This window comes from Narcine bancroftii, chromosome 6, assembly GCF_036971445.1.
Source record: "Narcine bancroftii isolate sNarBan1 chromosome 6, sNarBan1.hap1, whole genome shotgun sequence".
NCBI classification, from domain to species: domain Eukaryota; kingdom Metazoa; phylum Chordata; class Chondrichthyes; order Torpediniformes; family Narcinidae; genus Narcine; species Narcine bancroftii.
Window position 1 is genome coordinate 10924716 of NC_091474.1, and position 15678 is coordinate 10940393.

The window sequence follows — 15678 nt, forward strand, 5'->3', positions numbered from 1 at the left end:
GAGAATCCAAAGTTTCTAACATGCACACTTGTCCTCTCTTACTGATGGTGAACTCCACATGCCTAGTGAATGAGGTTATTAAGGGAATTCTCCAGAATTGCATGCTGAGGAATCAAAGCAACTTTGTGTTTTGCCTCTGAACTCTTTTGCAAAGGGTCCAGTGATGGAGTATTGGAAGAAAATTGCAGGTGAACAGGTTCTGCCAAGTTTGAAACTGCTTCAGTGCATTTGTAAGCATCCCGAATGTTGACACCCTCGTTGGTATGTTTGTTCCAAGGAAGTGGCCTCTCAAGAAGGTGCAAGGATTACCAGGATGATAATAATAATGACCAAGGCAAATTATTCAGATTGTCAAAAAGATTTCAAATGCTTGGTCACTTTAAAAATTATTAAATTAACTGAAAGGGAATTTGAATATGAACACTAAAAGGGTGACCCAAGGGATAACCTGGGGAAAACCAGACTTAAAAAATTAATTGAAGAAGCTTTAAGAACCAAACATTTTTCTGATGAATGGGGAATTTGATTGTGGTACTTGAAATGTCAGTGTGATGTTCAAATGAAGGGTGCTGTTCGAGAGGCTTCTGGTCATTCCTGTTGAGTACCAATATCAGTCAAGTCACCGACAGCACAATCCTTGGGTCCAGCAAGCAGTGCTGATGCATATGGTTTCTTGGTGGTAACCCCCAATGGCCATTCTGGTTTAATCCTCAAAGGTGCAGATCTTTGCTCATCGATTTTGGTGGAATGTCCTCCCAGCTCAGTGAAGCATGATTTGATATTGTTGATGCTGTTTTTGAAGGAAAGCATTGGATCGCAAATAACACCCACAATATCAAATCATGAATCACTGATCTGAGGACATGGTCAGTTTTGTGATCTTTAGTTTTGTAACTCTACTCATTTTAAGTTGTGATGGTAAATTAATCCATGGTAATCTGTGGGTAAAATGTAATTTTCTAGAGTTGTATCCAATGACGAACACATAGTTGAACAGCAAGGATAATATGCTTTCTTTTACAAGTGTCCTGTCATGTGGCATTAGTTAAGGCCCAGCCCCATAATTCTGCTTAATTTCAACTTAAATTCTTCTTGATTCAAGTTGACAGAGTGAAAGACCTAATTCCAGTGGAGCAAGCAAGATGCCTGTTTGATATTTTCTAGACCATGTGTGCTTTGATTTGAAGTGTACCAACAAGAGAAGTAAATCTGCATTTAACTTGTTTTCCCTGGAAAATACAAGGAATTATATAATGTTGAAACATAATTCCAGATTGTCAAACCAATGGGTTAACACCATGGGTTTTACATAATAGAGGAATTAGGGGATATGGGGAGAAGGCAGGTAGGTGGAGTTAGATCATAAATTAGATCAGCCATGATCGTATTGAATGGCGGAGCAGGCTCGATGGGCCTACTCCTGTTCCTACTTCCTATGTTCCTATGTAACACCTCTTCTGGAATAAAGGGAGGGATTGGTAAATGCTGTAAATTTGTAAAGTGTTCATGTACCTACAATCATAACAATTTATTGAAGGCTCCCAATCAACAAAGTTTGTGCCTGAATCCTCCATGCCATCCAACTGTTGAAAAGGATTGAAATTTGCATTAAAAAATTATATTAAATATAATTTTTAAATTTCGACATACAGCAGGGTAACCGGCCCTTCCGGTCCACGCCACCCAAATACCACAATTAACCTACCTAACCCTTGAATTTGTATTTTTTTTAAAGGAGGGAGGAAACCAAAGCACCCGAAAGAAACCCACGCGGATATGGAGAGAACGGGTACTCTCTTGACAGCAACATCAGGTCCGAACCTGGGTTGGTAATGCTGTAGTAGCATGGCACTAATTTCTAGGCTAACCGTGCTACCCAAAGAATATAATATTGGGAGGTGTTTTGATGTATCAAAGTTGTGTCAAACTAATCTATTTTTTAAAAAAAAACTAGTTACATGGCACAGAGATGAGGCAGCTGCAAAAGGTTGCTTCAGGAAGCCGGTTGGAGGGAGGTGGTGAACGAATTGTAAATAGCCTCTGGCTTATTTCTCTCAAGGGGATTGCCTTGAAATCAGTGCCTGCAGTTTCGTTTCCTGACAGCAGAACTGTTTTATTCCTGTCTCTTTATATTCAATTGCCTGTCCCATCCCATTCCCACTCTAACCTATTTGCCTCCCACATAGTCCAATTTAGTTCAATGTATGATTAAGGAAGAGAACATTGTAAGTCTTGGGTCTTTATATTGACCTCAATAACTTCATCTGCCGAAATGGCTGATCATCCTGCTGTAAGGTTAATATTTCTCTCCGCAGATGTTCCTTTCCAACTCTCTATTCCTTTGTCTTTGCAGCTTTAATCATCCTCCGGTTCTCATGAAGGGGGACAGATCTGAAATGTTAAGTGTTTCTCTCATGACAGATGCTGCCTGACCAGGTTCCCAGCTGTAGTATGAGCAGTCTTACCAAGCAGAGTCTGCATGTCTGCTTACGTGAATAGAGACTGAGAACGATAAAGTTAATTCTTGAAATGATGACCATCTCTGCTCCCAAGCTTCCAAACTGCACAGTGTGAATCCTGTATGGGGGATCCCAAAAGCTCTTGGAGAAGTTCTGCAATGGTGCCACTTCCTTTTGTGTTAATGGGTGAACTTTTGCAGAACGTGGTAATACATCCACAGATGCTGCTGTCCTTTGAATAGTCGGCACCTGCCTTGTGTGAATCTGCCTCTCTCTGGATAAAGCCTGCTCCAACCCCAGCAGTGAGCCTCGGACTAGATCAGTGCTGACTAAATAATACAACGTAGGAAGTGAGAAGAAGAAGCCCATTTAAAAATTTGTTCACTCTAACATGCATCATTTGGCTCAGCCTGATTTCTCAGCTGATGGAAATGCAGCTTTCAAACTATATGGGGAACTATTTTTAAAAATAAAATGTAAGTCAAGAAATAAAACTAAAATGCTACATATGGGAAACATGTCAACGGGTGTCAAACAATAAAATTTAATTTAGTCATGGCGATCAATATATTAATTTCTCTTAACTTTTATTCAAATCAAGTGGTGGAGGGCATCTTCCCCCCCCCCCCCCCCCCCCACCCCCTTCTGGCCTGGTACAAATTGTTCACAGAAATTCCTCAATAAGTGTAGCGTAATTTAAAAACAACCCATGAACAGTTTAGGCTTTGTAAAAAGATATATATGTGGAAATCTGAACTTCCTGGTAATTTATGATATTGGCATTTCCCTGTAACATCTGTCCCATCTCCCAAGAGGTGTTCTAATTCTTCATGTGGCTGATAATTCACAGGAGGATAAATATATCAATGCCTCAAGACATCTTGATATTGGACAATTATTTGGTATTGGTGTGCCATGAGTTATTATGTAAACAAATGACAGCCAATCTGAGAGATGAATATTGTATTAGACGGTGTTCAGTGACTCTTGAAACTGGAATAGTGCCCAGGAAAATGTGATGCTCTCTGAATACTGCCATGACTAAGTGGACCTTTCAACCACTTATCAGAAAGCAGTGTCTATAACAATTCGCATAGTGCAGCGGTGACCTCGCAGCATAGATTATAAGATGAGTTTTTTAATGAAACATGATTTGAATGATGAGGTTGAATCAAGCTGCAACTTCCAGTGAAGGAGTGAACTTTTGACTGACTGGCGTGGAGACTTAGCTTTGCATCCAGAACTTCTGCAAGATAAAGAATGTGCATTTGACATTGTATATTTAAGTGCAAAACAAATTTAGAATTTTTATACATTTTGAACTCATTTCATAATTTCGTATAATATTAGCAGATTTCCTGTGGCATTGTTCATCAGAAAATCAAGAAAATGTTGGCAATGTTTAGCTGCAGGCTGTTTAATTTCACTCAATAAAAATCTGGGATCAGAGAGTGGTTCTAAATTTGTGTCCAGTTGAATGAATGTCTTGACTTTGCTGTGATTATTTTCTACCCGACAATATATGACCGACGCACCCTGGACAGAAGGCTGACCTCTGATGCATGAGCAGTATTAGCTATTGCTACTTAGCCTATGTTTCTCTCACTCTTGCTTTTGCTTTTCTTCTGAATAATTTGACAGAGCTGAAGGGTGATTCGGGTTTCTTCTTTTGTGCTGTCAGTGGTGACTGGATAGGGAAGGGAAATAGTGATCCAGCTTCAGATGGCTTTTAGAGATGGAAGTAATGTCAAGGAGTTGGGGTGAAGAGAGTCAAATTGAGGTTGAGTGAAAACTTCCAAACAGTTGGAGGAGGGAGATCAAATGAAGAGATTGTGATAAGGGAGCAGCTTAATGGAGGAAAACACAATGTCACAGAAGCACAGTTTAGGAACTGCATGGGAAAGATGAGTGTAAGTAGATATTTTGACAGCTCAAACTTCCATTTGTCTTTCATGTCACCTAAGTACGGCAGGCAATGGTAACAGGTAAGGGCTGGTAAGTGTCTACACGGCAGTTCGTTAATCTTGTACTATTCATCAGAGAAGGAGGCTTGCAAATTCAATAGGGCTGTACCCTTGGTTTGGCTGCCAAACGTTCCACAGCATCTAATATAATGTGCCCTCACGAGCTGGCTGAGTGCCACAGTTGGTAGATTTTGCGCAATGAAAGGGCATCCAGAGCTCATAACCAAAAAGAGTCATACATATGTAAATTAAGAAGATGACACATGCCAGAGGCGCGCTAAATATAGCAGCTGCATTCTGAATAACCCAGTACATCTGAACAAATCTCTGTGGCATGTCAGCAAAAATGTGAACTTTATATCAGACCACTAATGCTCTTCATCTTTCACCATTTAGGCCCATTTCCCTCCATTGCTTATGATTTTTCTTTTATTCCTTTTTAAAGAGTTGAGAGAAGTTGGTCGTGGTGAGGGGACTGTGGCCCTTGAGAAATATATACCATATCACACTATATGTTTGCAATTTCAATGATAATATTAAGGTACAAATGGCTCTTCTTTTTGTTGATGGTGGTGATAAACTTGCTAGCTTTTTTTTTCTCGCTGCTCATTCCAAGCTATGGTGGGCAACACTGATGGAGAGAGAACTAGTATCTGTTTACCTTGACTCTGTTTTGTTTCTATCCGGCCCCTGCCCAACTATATCTGGGATGTTTCACATACCCTCCATCACTTCACAACTTCCAGTTCCTTGAACTTGGTCTTAACCATGGACATCCAATCACTATACACCTCCATCCCCCATACTGAAAGCCCTTCATTCTGTTCTTGACAGCAGAGCAAAAAAACCCACCACCACCCTCCTCCAGTTGACAGAATTTGCCCTCACCCTCAATAACTTCTCCTTTGAATCATCCCACTTTCTCCAAGTCAAAGGGTACCTGCATGGCCCAAGCTATGTCTGCCTTTTTGTTGGATAGGTGGAGCAATTCATGCTACAGGCCTGTACAGACAAGAAAGACCCCTCAACTCTTCCTTGGCTACATCGATAATCACTTTGATGCTGCCTCATGCACCCATGATGAGCTCGTTGACTTTATCTACTTTGCTGTCAACTTCCACCCTGACTTTGTCCATCTCTTGAAATACTCTCTCTTTTCTCTATCTGTCTCCATCTCGGAAGATGAACACTTGACAGGATCTTCAACAAACCCACCAACTCCCACAGCTACCTTGATGACTCCTCTTCACACCCTGTCCCTTGTAAGGATTCCATTCCTTTCTCTCAATTCCTCCATCTCTGTCACATCTGCTCATAGAACGAGGACCTCCATTACAGATCATCAGAGGTCCTCCTTCATCAAACAATGTGGCTTCCCCTCTACCAACATCAACTCTGACCTCACCCACATATCCTTCATTACCCGCTCATCAGCCCTGGCCCCCTCTATCCCCAGGCACATCAAGGACAGGATTCCCCTTCTCCTCACTTCCCATCCCACCAGCCTCCACACCAATTATTTCATCCTCCACTATTTCCACCACCTACCATGTGATCAAACCACAAGATGTATTGCCCTCTCTGCCTTCTGCGGGGATGCTCCCTTGGTGACTCCCTTGTTTACTCCTCCCTCCCTACCAATTGTCCCCTTGCCACCTACCCCTGTGAGCGCAGGAGATGCTCACTTCCACCCATAACTCCTCCCTCAACACCATTTGGAGCCCCAAACAGTTATTCCAAGTGAAGCAACACTTCACTTGTGAATCTGTAGGGTCATTTACTGCATCCGGTGCTCCCATTGTGGTCTCTGATATATTCGAGAGACTGGATGCAGACTGGGAGATTGCTTCATTGAGCATCTTGGCTCTCTGTCTGCTGCAATAGGCTGGATTTCCCAGTGGCCACTCAATTCCCCACCCCATTCCCTTGCTGACATGCAGTGCATGAGACCATGGACGGACCAAACTGAAACCACCCATAAATTGGAGGAACAACACCTCATATTCTGTTTGGGCACCCTCCAACTGCATGGCATTAATATCAACTTCTCCATTTGCTGTTAGAACTCCCCTCCCCCCAACCCCGTAGAGTGCGTCGAAAGAATCAATGGCTTGTTGATCGAAACCAAGGCTTTTATTAACTAGAAGACTGGAGCATATCACATGTAGGTCGACCAGTCCAGAATGACCTGGTCTGGCTAGGAGCAACCCTTTAAGACTCAATTTATCAAATCCAATTAACACCTTTTCTTTTGATTTGTGCTCTTTAACTTCCTATTCTTTTATCCCAGCCTTATACATAAATGCCTTTGTATGTTCACTTGTATCTTAATGCAGGGTTCAAGCCTAAAGCGTCAATAATATATCTTTACCTCCTATGGATGCTGGGAGACCAGCTGAGTTCCTCCAGCATCTCTGCGATTTTGCTACAATCACAGAGTCTACAGTCTTGAGTGATTCGTGGACATCACTGGTACTCTGTATGTATTCTGACAATAAATCTTTTAAGGATCTTCAACAAATCCACAGGGTGACTGGTTCAAGGCAACAAGCTGCATCGCTCCCACTCTGTTTTTCTCAAACTCCATGAGATCATCAGAGATGTACAAGAATTCATTCAGTGGAATGACTTGTGTCCACTTGTTTCTACTTCAATCTCCAAAATACTCTTATGAACTGCATGCTGAAATGTGGAATACATCCAGTTGAATTCTTGATTGATCTTGGGAATAAAATATCTATTTTGCCTGCTAGCTACTTCTTGTTGAGGAACCTGGCCAGCTGTTTGCAAAAGAGCCGAAATTCATGGAAAAGTTCAACTCCCATAAAGTCCACAAAATCCAATAAAAATTAGCAAATATTTTTATAATGGAAGGAACATCATACCAGTACCTTTAAACATTCACAGACTTAATGACAGTAAAATAGACTTAAATGGCATTACTATAAAATAGTAATGCTCCAGGCTTTACGTTGTCTATAGCTGCTTAGTATTGGGTTAGGCTCTGAAGAAATTAAATTTCAATCTGTATGATGTTTGCTTAAGGCATTTTGTATAATAATAAAAATTTCAGATAATCCTTCATCAATGGGATAATTTTTGTACTTGCATAACTCAATATGATAAACTGTCTGGATAACAATAGGTTCTTGCTTCTTGATCTGTTCAATTTCCATAACCCATAAAATGGGAAAATAATCTCAAAGATGACAGCACTTAATAAACTTGTTGAAACTTGCCAAATTCTGTTTTTCTTTCCATATTGAGCATTGAAGTAATCCTGCAGAACCTTCTTGCCTCTTTAAACAATTGTTATTTCACTAGTATAACAAAAAATTCTCTGCATACAAACTGATTTAATCTCCATTTCTTCATAATTTGAATATGATTTTTTTTTATATATGTGCGTGTGGTGTATATGTATGTATGTATATCTAATATTAGCCCTGTAATATTTCAGCTGATAGCTCAATGGAAGTATGAACTATCAAAATATCTAATTACTCTCATCTTCCCTTCCCAGCTCTTAATCATGTATCTCCAAGATACATGCTTCTCTGCCATTTTGTGTTCTCCTCCATTAGGTTGCTCCTTCATGACGATCCCCTTTCTCTTCCTCCCGTCCTCCCTCCTCCACTTGCGTTAAAGATTTTACTCGATCTTGATTTGACCCTTTTCACCCCAACTCCTGTATACTGCCTGCATCTCCAAAAGTCATCACCAGTTGATCTGACTACCTCCCAATATTGTCCCACGTCCCCAAATGAATTTGAGCAGTCTTTTTCAATAGTCTCAAAACAAGTCATTTGCTAGTTTTGGCTATCTGCGGAAAGAATCAGAGCTCTGTTGAGCACAACAGATATACATGGGAGTTGCGAAGTAAATCTGATGATTCCAAAGAATAGAATTGCAAAAATCATATAAGATATTGAGGGGAAAAACATGACAATGTGGCATTAAAAAGTGGAACTAAAGATTAGGAATCAAGTTCGACCTTGTGCAAAGCTGGTGATGGATATAGGAGGTTATAGTCGTTAACCAGGACATTGCTGCAGGAGTTCTTCAAAGCATTTTCCTGGGTTTGACCATCAGTCACATCCTTGCTTTCAAAAGTGATGATATCGGATTGCTTGCATGAATGCAGCAACACTTGGTCATCGCATCATCTACGATGAGAATGGTCATCATTTTAGACAGTTCTTTGGACCAAAGATGACTTGTTTCCCTCTCTGTTTTGTGGATTGTGGGATGATTAGTCAGTCCAGTATCGAAAGTGCAGACTCTACCATAGATGAGGAATTGGTGGCTGAAGGAGGTAAGTGGATGGGTAGATTGTAAAGTGATTTACTCCCACTTTTTTGTGGGTCTGGATATAATTCTCCATGCCATACTAAACGCTTCTCCATTTTGAGCCTTTTTGAGCCGGAGTTTCACAGGAATCAATGAAGATATTGCCTTTTAAGTTGGTTGGGAGTGCACCTTTGAATCCTTTTCTCAGTCAACCTTGTAATCTTGAATCATGTTGCTGTTTCTGAAATCTGTCATGAAACATGCAAATAACCTGAACAGAGACGAGCTTGAATTATCAGCATGTTGGCCTGGGAATGAGTTGCATTAATTTGCTTTTCTTTTCAGTGAATGTAGCAGAAACATTGTCAGTAGTATTTTTTTTTCCAGTGAGTTCGGATGTCTCCTATGCTAACGAATGTCTCCAAAGCTTGTAGAGGGTCAGGAATTACTGCTGTCTGGACAATTGTTCTTCATTACTAAGCTGAGATCAGCAAGTTTAAATTTATATTTGTCATATGTGCACTGAAAAAAAATAGTTTTTGCATGCTAACTACCCATTTATGTATGTACAGTAAATAAAATGCTACTTCAGTTAGGGTAACAGATCATTTGGAATGAATCCAGGGCAACATTTATTTTACTAATGTGAGGTTCATGCAGGAGTCTGATGGCAGCAGGACAGAAACTCCTTACATCTGGTGGTGGGTGATCTCACACCTATGAATCTTTTCTTCCTAACAGAAGGATGACTGTGTGGTCAGTGTGGGAGACGACCATTTCATAGTTTCAGGATCATATCTTCATCTTCCTATACCACTTTCTCAAGTCAATCATGCTTTTGGTGTACTGAAGGTGATGGTGGATATCATCGTTCAAGTTCAACTTTGCAATGTGATTCCTGAGATGCATAAAGAGCACCAATCACATTGTCCAGGGTGTGGCATGAGCCTTTGCATTCAGGGGGTAATATGGGGCAGTGAGGACAGGATGGCGGAGGGTTTTTAGTCTTGCAGTTGTGGAGTGAAAAGCTGGATTCAATCAACAGATTGACATTATCTTGGTGCTTGGCGACATATTCAGTTAGATGTTGAGATTCAGGTGAACTTGATTCTGAAGTGTAGTTGCTATAGATTGGACAGTCTCCCAGGAAGAGCAAAAATTGAAAAAAGGTTGAGTAAAGTCTTGGTGGAATATTGCAGCATTGCTTGCCTGAATTAGTATCACAGCTTGCATTCTTTCATGGGACAAATGAACAGCACAAATGCACTTTCATGTGCAGCTAAATTTTAAGGGGGTTATGAAATAACCCCTCCTGCCAGAGGTTAAAGAAGGTTAATCTATTACTGGCTATTTTTTTTTCTGTATGGCATAGCCAGTTTGTTTTCTTTGCTAAAGTATTGTTGAGTTTAACATACAAGCTTACATACAGAGTTTTAGAAATAAATGCACATTACAAATCATTTGTATACGTGAAAGCACACAAAAAAAATGAAATGAAGTCAAAAATTCATTAATAAACATAAACAATAATTTGAATTGATCTGTAAAACCTTGTTAAACCTGTTTACTGAGTTGAGTCCATTTTTTTTGGTTAAAACCCTCCTCCCTCTAATCAAGGTTACCTTATAAGTAAATAAAAATGAAAATGTGGATCCAATGGTGACTCTACTGTTCCAGACAAACTTCCCCAGCAACAGCACACATTGTTGAAAGAATCACACACATGAAGAGCAGGAGATGTTAGAAGAATGTATGATGACAGAATCCCAAAGCAGCTACTTTATGGAGAGTGCCTGAGAGCAAACCATCAAATGCTGGACATAAAAATAGATTCAAAACCTCTATTAGAATATCGCTGAAGAGTCAACATTGATGCGCAACATTGGGAATAACAAACATTGAATTATCTTGTTGGGCGAGGGCTCATCATCATAAAAAGTGTTGCTTGTTCATATGAGGAAGTGAATATAGAGGAAGCAAAGAAGATCTTGAAAATACTGCAGCCATTCTCAATGGGAGCCCTCTGGCCACAGTAGATTTTTAAAACCTTGTTTTCTTTTCATCTCATGCTTTTTATGTAAGAAAGAAACAAAAACTTGACTGCTTCACAGGGAAGGAGGCCCTTTGAGTAGAGTCCTAAGGTAGCCATAACCAAAAAAAAAAGAGAATGGCTATGCCACAGATTCCCACATCTCTGTCACCTCCGTGCAGCACTAAAGATCAAATATTATCCTCTTACGATAGAATGTGACGAACAACTACAAATAGACACAGGTTAGGAAATGTATTTTTGCCAGATTTTTATCAATAATTTTGTGTAGATTTCCAATTTGTTTATCAAGTCATTCATCGACACTTTACATACCAGAAAAGCAACATTGGGAGTAACATTGGAGCAAAGGCGCATATAACTATAATGTCTCAATAAAAAGGGCAATCTACGAAAGAAGTCAATAGTGAGTGATTTGGATAAATTCGCATTGTAATTTTGCCTGATTTTTTTGGATTAAATATTAAGGCATTCTTGTAGTAATAATGCAACAAAGATTAAAAGAACAATGAAGGTCAACAGGACAATCTGGCTATGTTGGAAAGGTGATTAATTGGGCTATCTTATTAATATATTTATAAATTTAATATATTTATTTATATATTTATATATATATTTAGGATTGAGAGAAAATAACATTTATGTTTGGCAGGCATCTGGGTAGGAATGATGAGCAAAGATATGTTATCAAATACCTGTTGTAACTGATGTAATCTGTTGTTTCAGACATATAAAAAAGGGTCTGACAAATTAAGTAACAAATATATACATCTTTCATTCTAGCACATTAGATACACACACACACACATATTTTTGTCTTGTTTATCATCAGTTCATCAAAAAAAACTTGAATTTCCATGTTGCTTTTGTCACCTCTAAAGATTACAGTTTCATTGTTTAGAAGAAAAGATTGAGATCAGCAGTGAGTGATCTCCCAACTGTGTTCTTACCTTGAATGAAGCAAATTAGGCCATTCAATTCATCAAGCCTGCTCTACCATGGCCGATGTGTTTTTTTTCCTTTCAATCCCCTTCTCCCCATAACCTTTTCCTTTGCTCTTCAAGAACCTGTCAACCTCTGTTTTAAATATAAAGTTCAGGTGTGTGGTCAGAGTATATCTATGACATCACATTCAACCCAGAGATTCTTTTTCCTGCAGACCAGGCTGAATTCCTACTTGTCGGTCGAGTGCAGAACACTGTACTCGAGAAAAAATGCGTATTCAAAGAAAGGCAATACAGACAAAAATGTCCACGGTCAGAGTCCTTCAATCAATCTCTGAGTTTGTGATTTAGGAGTTTGATGGTGGAGGGGTAGCACCTGTTCCTGAACCTGGTGGAATGAGTTTTGTGTCACCTATGCTTTTCTCGCAGCAGCGAGAACAAAGCATGTCCTGGATGGTGTGGATCCTTGATGATTGCTGCTTCTCTCCGGCAGCAGCATCCCATATAGATGTTCTCAATAGTGGAGAGAGTTGTGCCTGTGATGTACTGGGCCTTCCACTCAGAGGTTTTGGCGCTCCCATACCAAGTTGTGATTCAGCCGGTCAGTGCACTTTCCATTATATATCTGTAGAAGCTTGCTAATGTTTTCGATCATACCAAACCTCTGCAAACTCCTGACGAAGTATAGTAGAGGCACTGATGTGTAACTTCACAGTGACATTAGAGTGTTGGATCCAGAAAAGGTCCTCAAAAATAGTGACTCCCAGGAATTTGAATTTGCTCACCCTCTCCACTTCTGATTTTCCCCCAGTGATCACTGGATCATGCACTGGTTTTTCCCTTCCAAATATCCACAATCAGCTCCTTAGTTTTGGTGACATTGAGTGCGAGGTTGTTGTTGGTGCACCATTCAGCCACGTTTTCAATCTCCCTCCTGTAGACTGACTCATCACCCCTTTTTATACCCCCCCTATCATCAGTGAATTTGTGATGGTTTTGTTGTCATACTGAGCTATATAGTCATGAGGGGGGGCAGACTGGCAGCGCGACTGGAAGGGGGTGGGGGTGGATACAGCAGCACAATTCGGGTGGGCTTTCCGAAATCCGGAAAAATACAAGGTTCCCCCAAGGTTCCGGATAAAGAATTGTGTACCTGTACTGATGGAGATTGTGGAGGTGGAATATACCCAATGACTAGGCTTCCATAGCCCTATGAAATATAGGGCTATGAAATTTCACAAATTCATGGCCTTCTGACTGAAGAAATTTACCCTCCTCTCTGTACAAAGTGAAGGGAGGAATATTTAGGGGAGACATCAGGGGAAAATATTTTTTACACAGAGTTATAGGTGCCTGGAATGCCTTGCCAGGGTGGAGGCTACAACAATATGGACATTTAATGGACTCTTGGACAGGCACAGGAATGAAAGAAAAATAGATGATTATGAGGTAGGGAGGGTTTTTTTGTTTTAGGTAGACAGTGTGAGAGATGAGTAAAACTGATACAAAAATATGAAGCTGAGGAAACTAATATAGATATATGGGTAAATGAATAAAGCCAGTATGAACAAGATAAGACATGGATATTAGAATGTAGGAAGCAGAATCAGTCTGAGTAAGATAAGAATCTCCTAGCCTTTAGATAGAATCAGCAAGTTCACCTTATGAATGAGATAAGGATAGACAATAGATAATAGAATGTAGGAAGTAGAGTTAGTCTGAATAAGATAAGAGTCTTCTAGCCCTAGATAGAATTAGCAAGTTTGCATATGTAATTAGTAAGCCTTAGACAGTTAGCCAGTTCTACATATGAAGAGGTCACAGCCCTGAGGGACGGGAAGGTGTAAATTAGAACAAAGACAGGGTTGTGAATAAGGACAATGAGGATAATGACATGATGGGACACCGACAGGATACCCCCTGGTCCTCCAAGTTCACAGAAACAGCACGTAGGCAGGCAGGATTGCCTAATGCCAAACCTATCCAGGAGGCAGAAGAATGCAAGGGGGATGGTATTCCTATACTGAAATCAACTGTATAAAAGTTGGGTGAGCCCCAGTGTATGTGTGTATTCCCAGGGTAAGGGGAAGCACCCAACTTTGCATTGTTGTATAATAAATGTTCTTTGTTCTCAATTTTTGTCTCGAGCAATTTCTGTGAAGGTACTTCTGTTTCTAACAACAGTGATATGTGTCAGCACAACATCGTGGACTGAATGGCCTGCACTGTGCAGTAATGTTCTAATCTAAGTCTGTGCTGTCTGGTCCTAGACTCTTCCCTGACTGAAAAGATCTTCTCCATGCCCACTCTATCCATTCCTTTCAATATTTGCAATGTCTTGATTGCAAATCATCCATCTAAACAGTGAATGTAGCTCAGAGCCATCATCCGTACATTAACCCTCTCATCCTTGTGATCATTTTTGTGGACCTCTGGGTCCTGTCAATACGAGCACATCATTCCTTGGATATGGGGCCTGAAACAGTTTCCAATACTCCAAATGTGGTCTGACCAACGGCTTGTGAACCGACAGCATTACATTGATTTGTACTCCATTTAGACTTGAATACGACCACTGCATTTACCTTCCCTACTCCTAACTCAATCAGCAAGTTAACTTTGAAACTAGCACTCCTTAATCCCATTGGACATCTGCTTACTGAATTCTCTCCCCATTCAGAAGATATTTGACTACTTTATTCCTTCTTCCCTTCTTCCTTGTTCTTTATTCCATCTGCCTGTTCTCCCAACCTATCCAGGTTCCTCTTCCAAAACCACCTGCCCCTCAATCTATCTTCATATCACCCTCTTGTGGCCAAGTTTAAGGCCATTAATTTCATCATCTAAATCATTTACATACCGCGTGTAATTTATCAGACTCGACACTGATTTCTGCGGAACACCACTAGTCACAGAAAGCAGCTAGAAAATGCCCGATTATTCACTCTTTGCCTTCTGCTGGTTAACCAATCTACTCGCCATGCTGGTACCTTTCCCATAATACCATGAGCTCATCCTTGTTTAGCAGCCTCATGTGTGACACCTTGTCAAAGGCCTTCTGACACATTAATCTATTGATGATTTTGGCCATCTTTTTATCAGCCAAGACTCCAAGCAGAAAATGTAAATGTGTAATTATAACCATATCCTTCTCGTTAAAGTCTATGGCACTTGCAGATTTGCTATATTTTAACTACAATACAAACAGTATTAATGATGTAAAAAAAAGTTCTGTAACCCATGTGGTTAATGGATTTGAAGAATTGGATCATGTGGTTTCCAACAATTTGAAGATTTTTCAGAGGAGTTCATTTCTTTGCAATCCAATATTTTGTTTCTCATTTTCTGATATCATCATCTTTCCTTCTTCTGAACTCTGTGGATAATTTGTCTACCCCTGGCTGAGAAGAAGTTTAAAGGGTTATGAAACAACTGTGTACATTTTTTTTGTCAAATGGGGAATAATCCACTGGCATTTATTCTCCAATGTGGTTGTAGACGTGCATGGGGATTCCTCTAATGTATTAATCATGATTAACTTGATCCAGCAAAATCAATTATGGAAAAACTTGTACCACACAGAAAAAATAAAGATGTGCATTTTCTTATGCACCTTTGTAATGTCAGAATGTTCCACACTGACTGCCTTGGAATTTGTGTATATCAGCGTTCACTGCAAAGTGGCAATAGTAAATGTTTGGATAGTCTTAATTATAGGCAAGAAGATTGGATACAGTTCAAAGTTCAACTTCTCTAAATTTTCTGTTTGATGTCTCACCTGAAAGAAGGCTCCTGAAATACATTGGTGCATTGCAGTGCCCTCTGTACAAAGTTCAGATTTATAGTCAGATTACATACATGATAACACATGCAGTGCAGTACAACCCTGGGATTATTTTCCCTGGGCAAGGCAGAATTACCATTGATTGGTACTGCAAAGAACTGTAGTTGAGAAGATAAGTACTATATAC

General features: G+C 40.0%; 1 protein-coding gene across 16 annotated transcripts in view; it reads left to right on the forward strand.

The window, feature by feature from the left end:
• Positions 1 to 15678, forward strand: part of xkr7b (XK, Kell blood group complex subunit-related family, member 7b) — a 259515-nt gene that overhangs the window by 161255 nt on the left and 82582 nt on the right. The window contains exon 8 of one of the 16 annotated variants that reach the window (XR_011339886.1): positions 6760 to 7597. The exons of the other annotated variants lie outside the window; for them this stretch is intronic. The gene's annotated coding sequence lies outside the window, so the exon portion shown is untranslated. Of the gene's footprint in view, positions 1 to 6759; positions 7598 to 15678 lie in introns of those variants that run through there. 16 annotated transcript variants of the gene reach the window in all.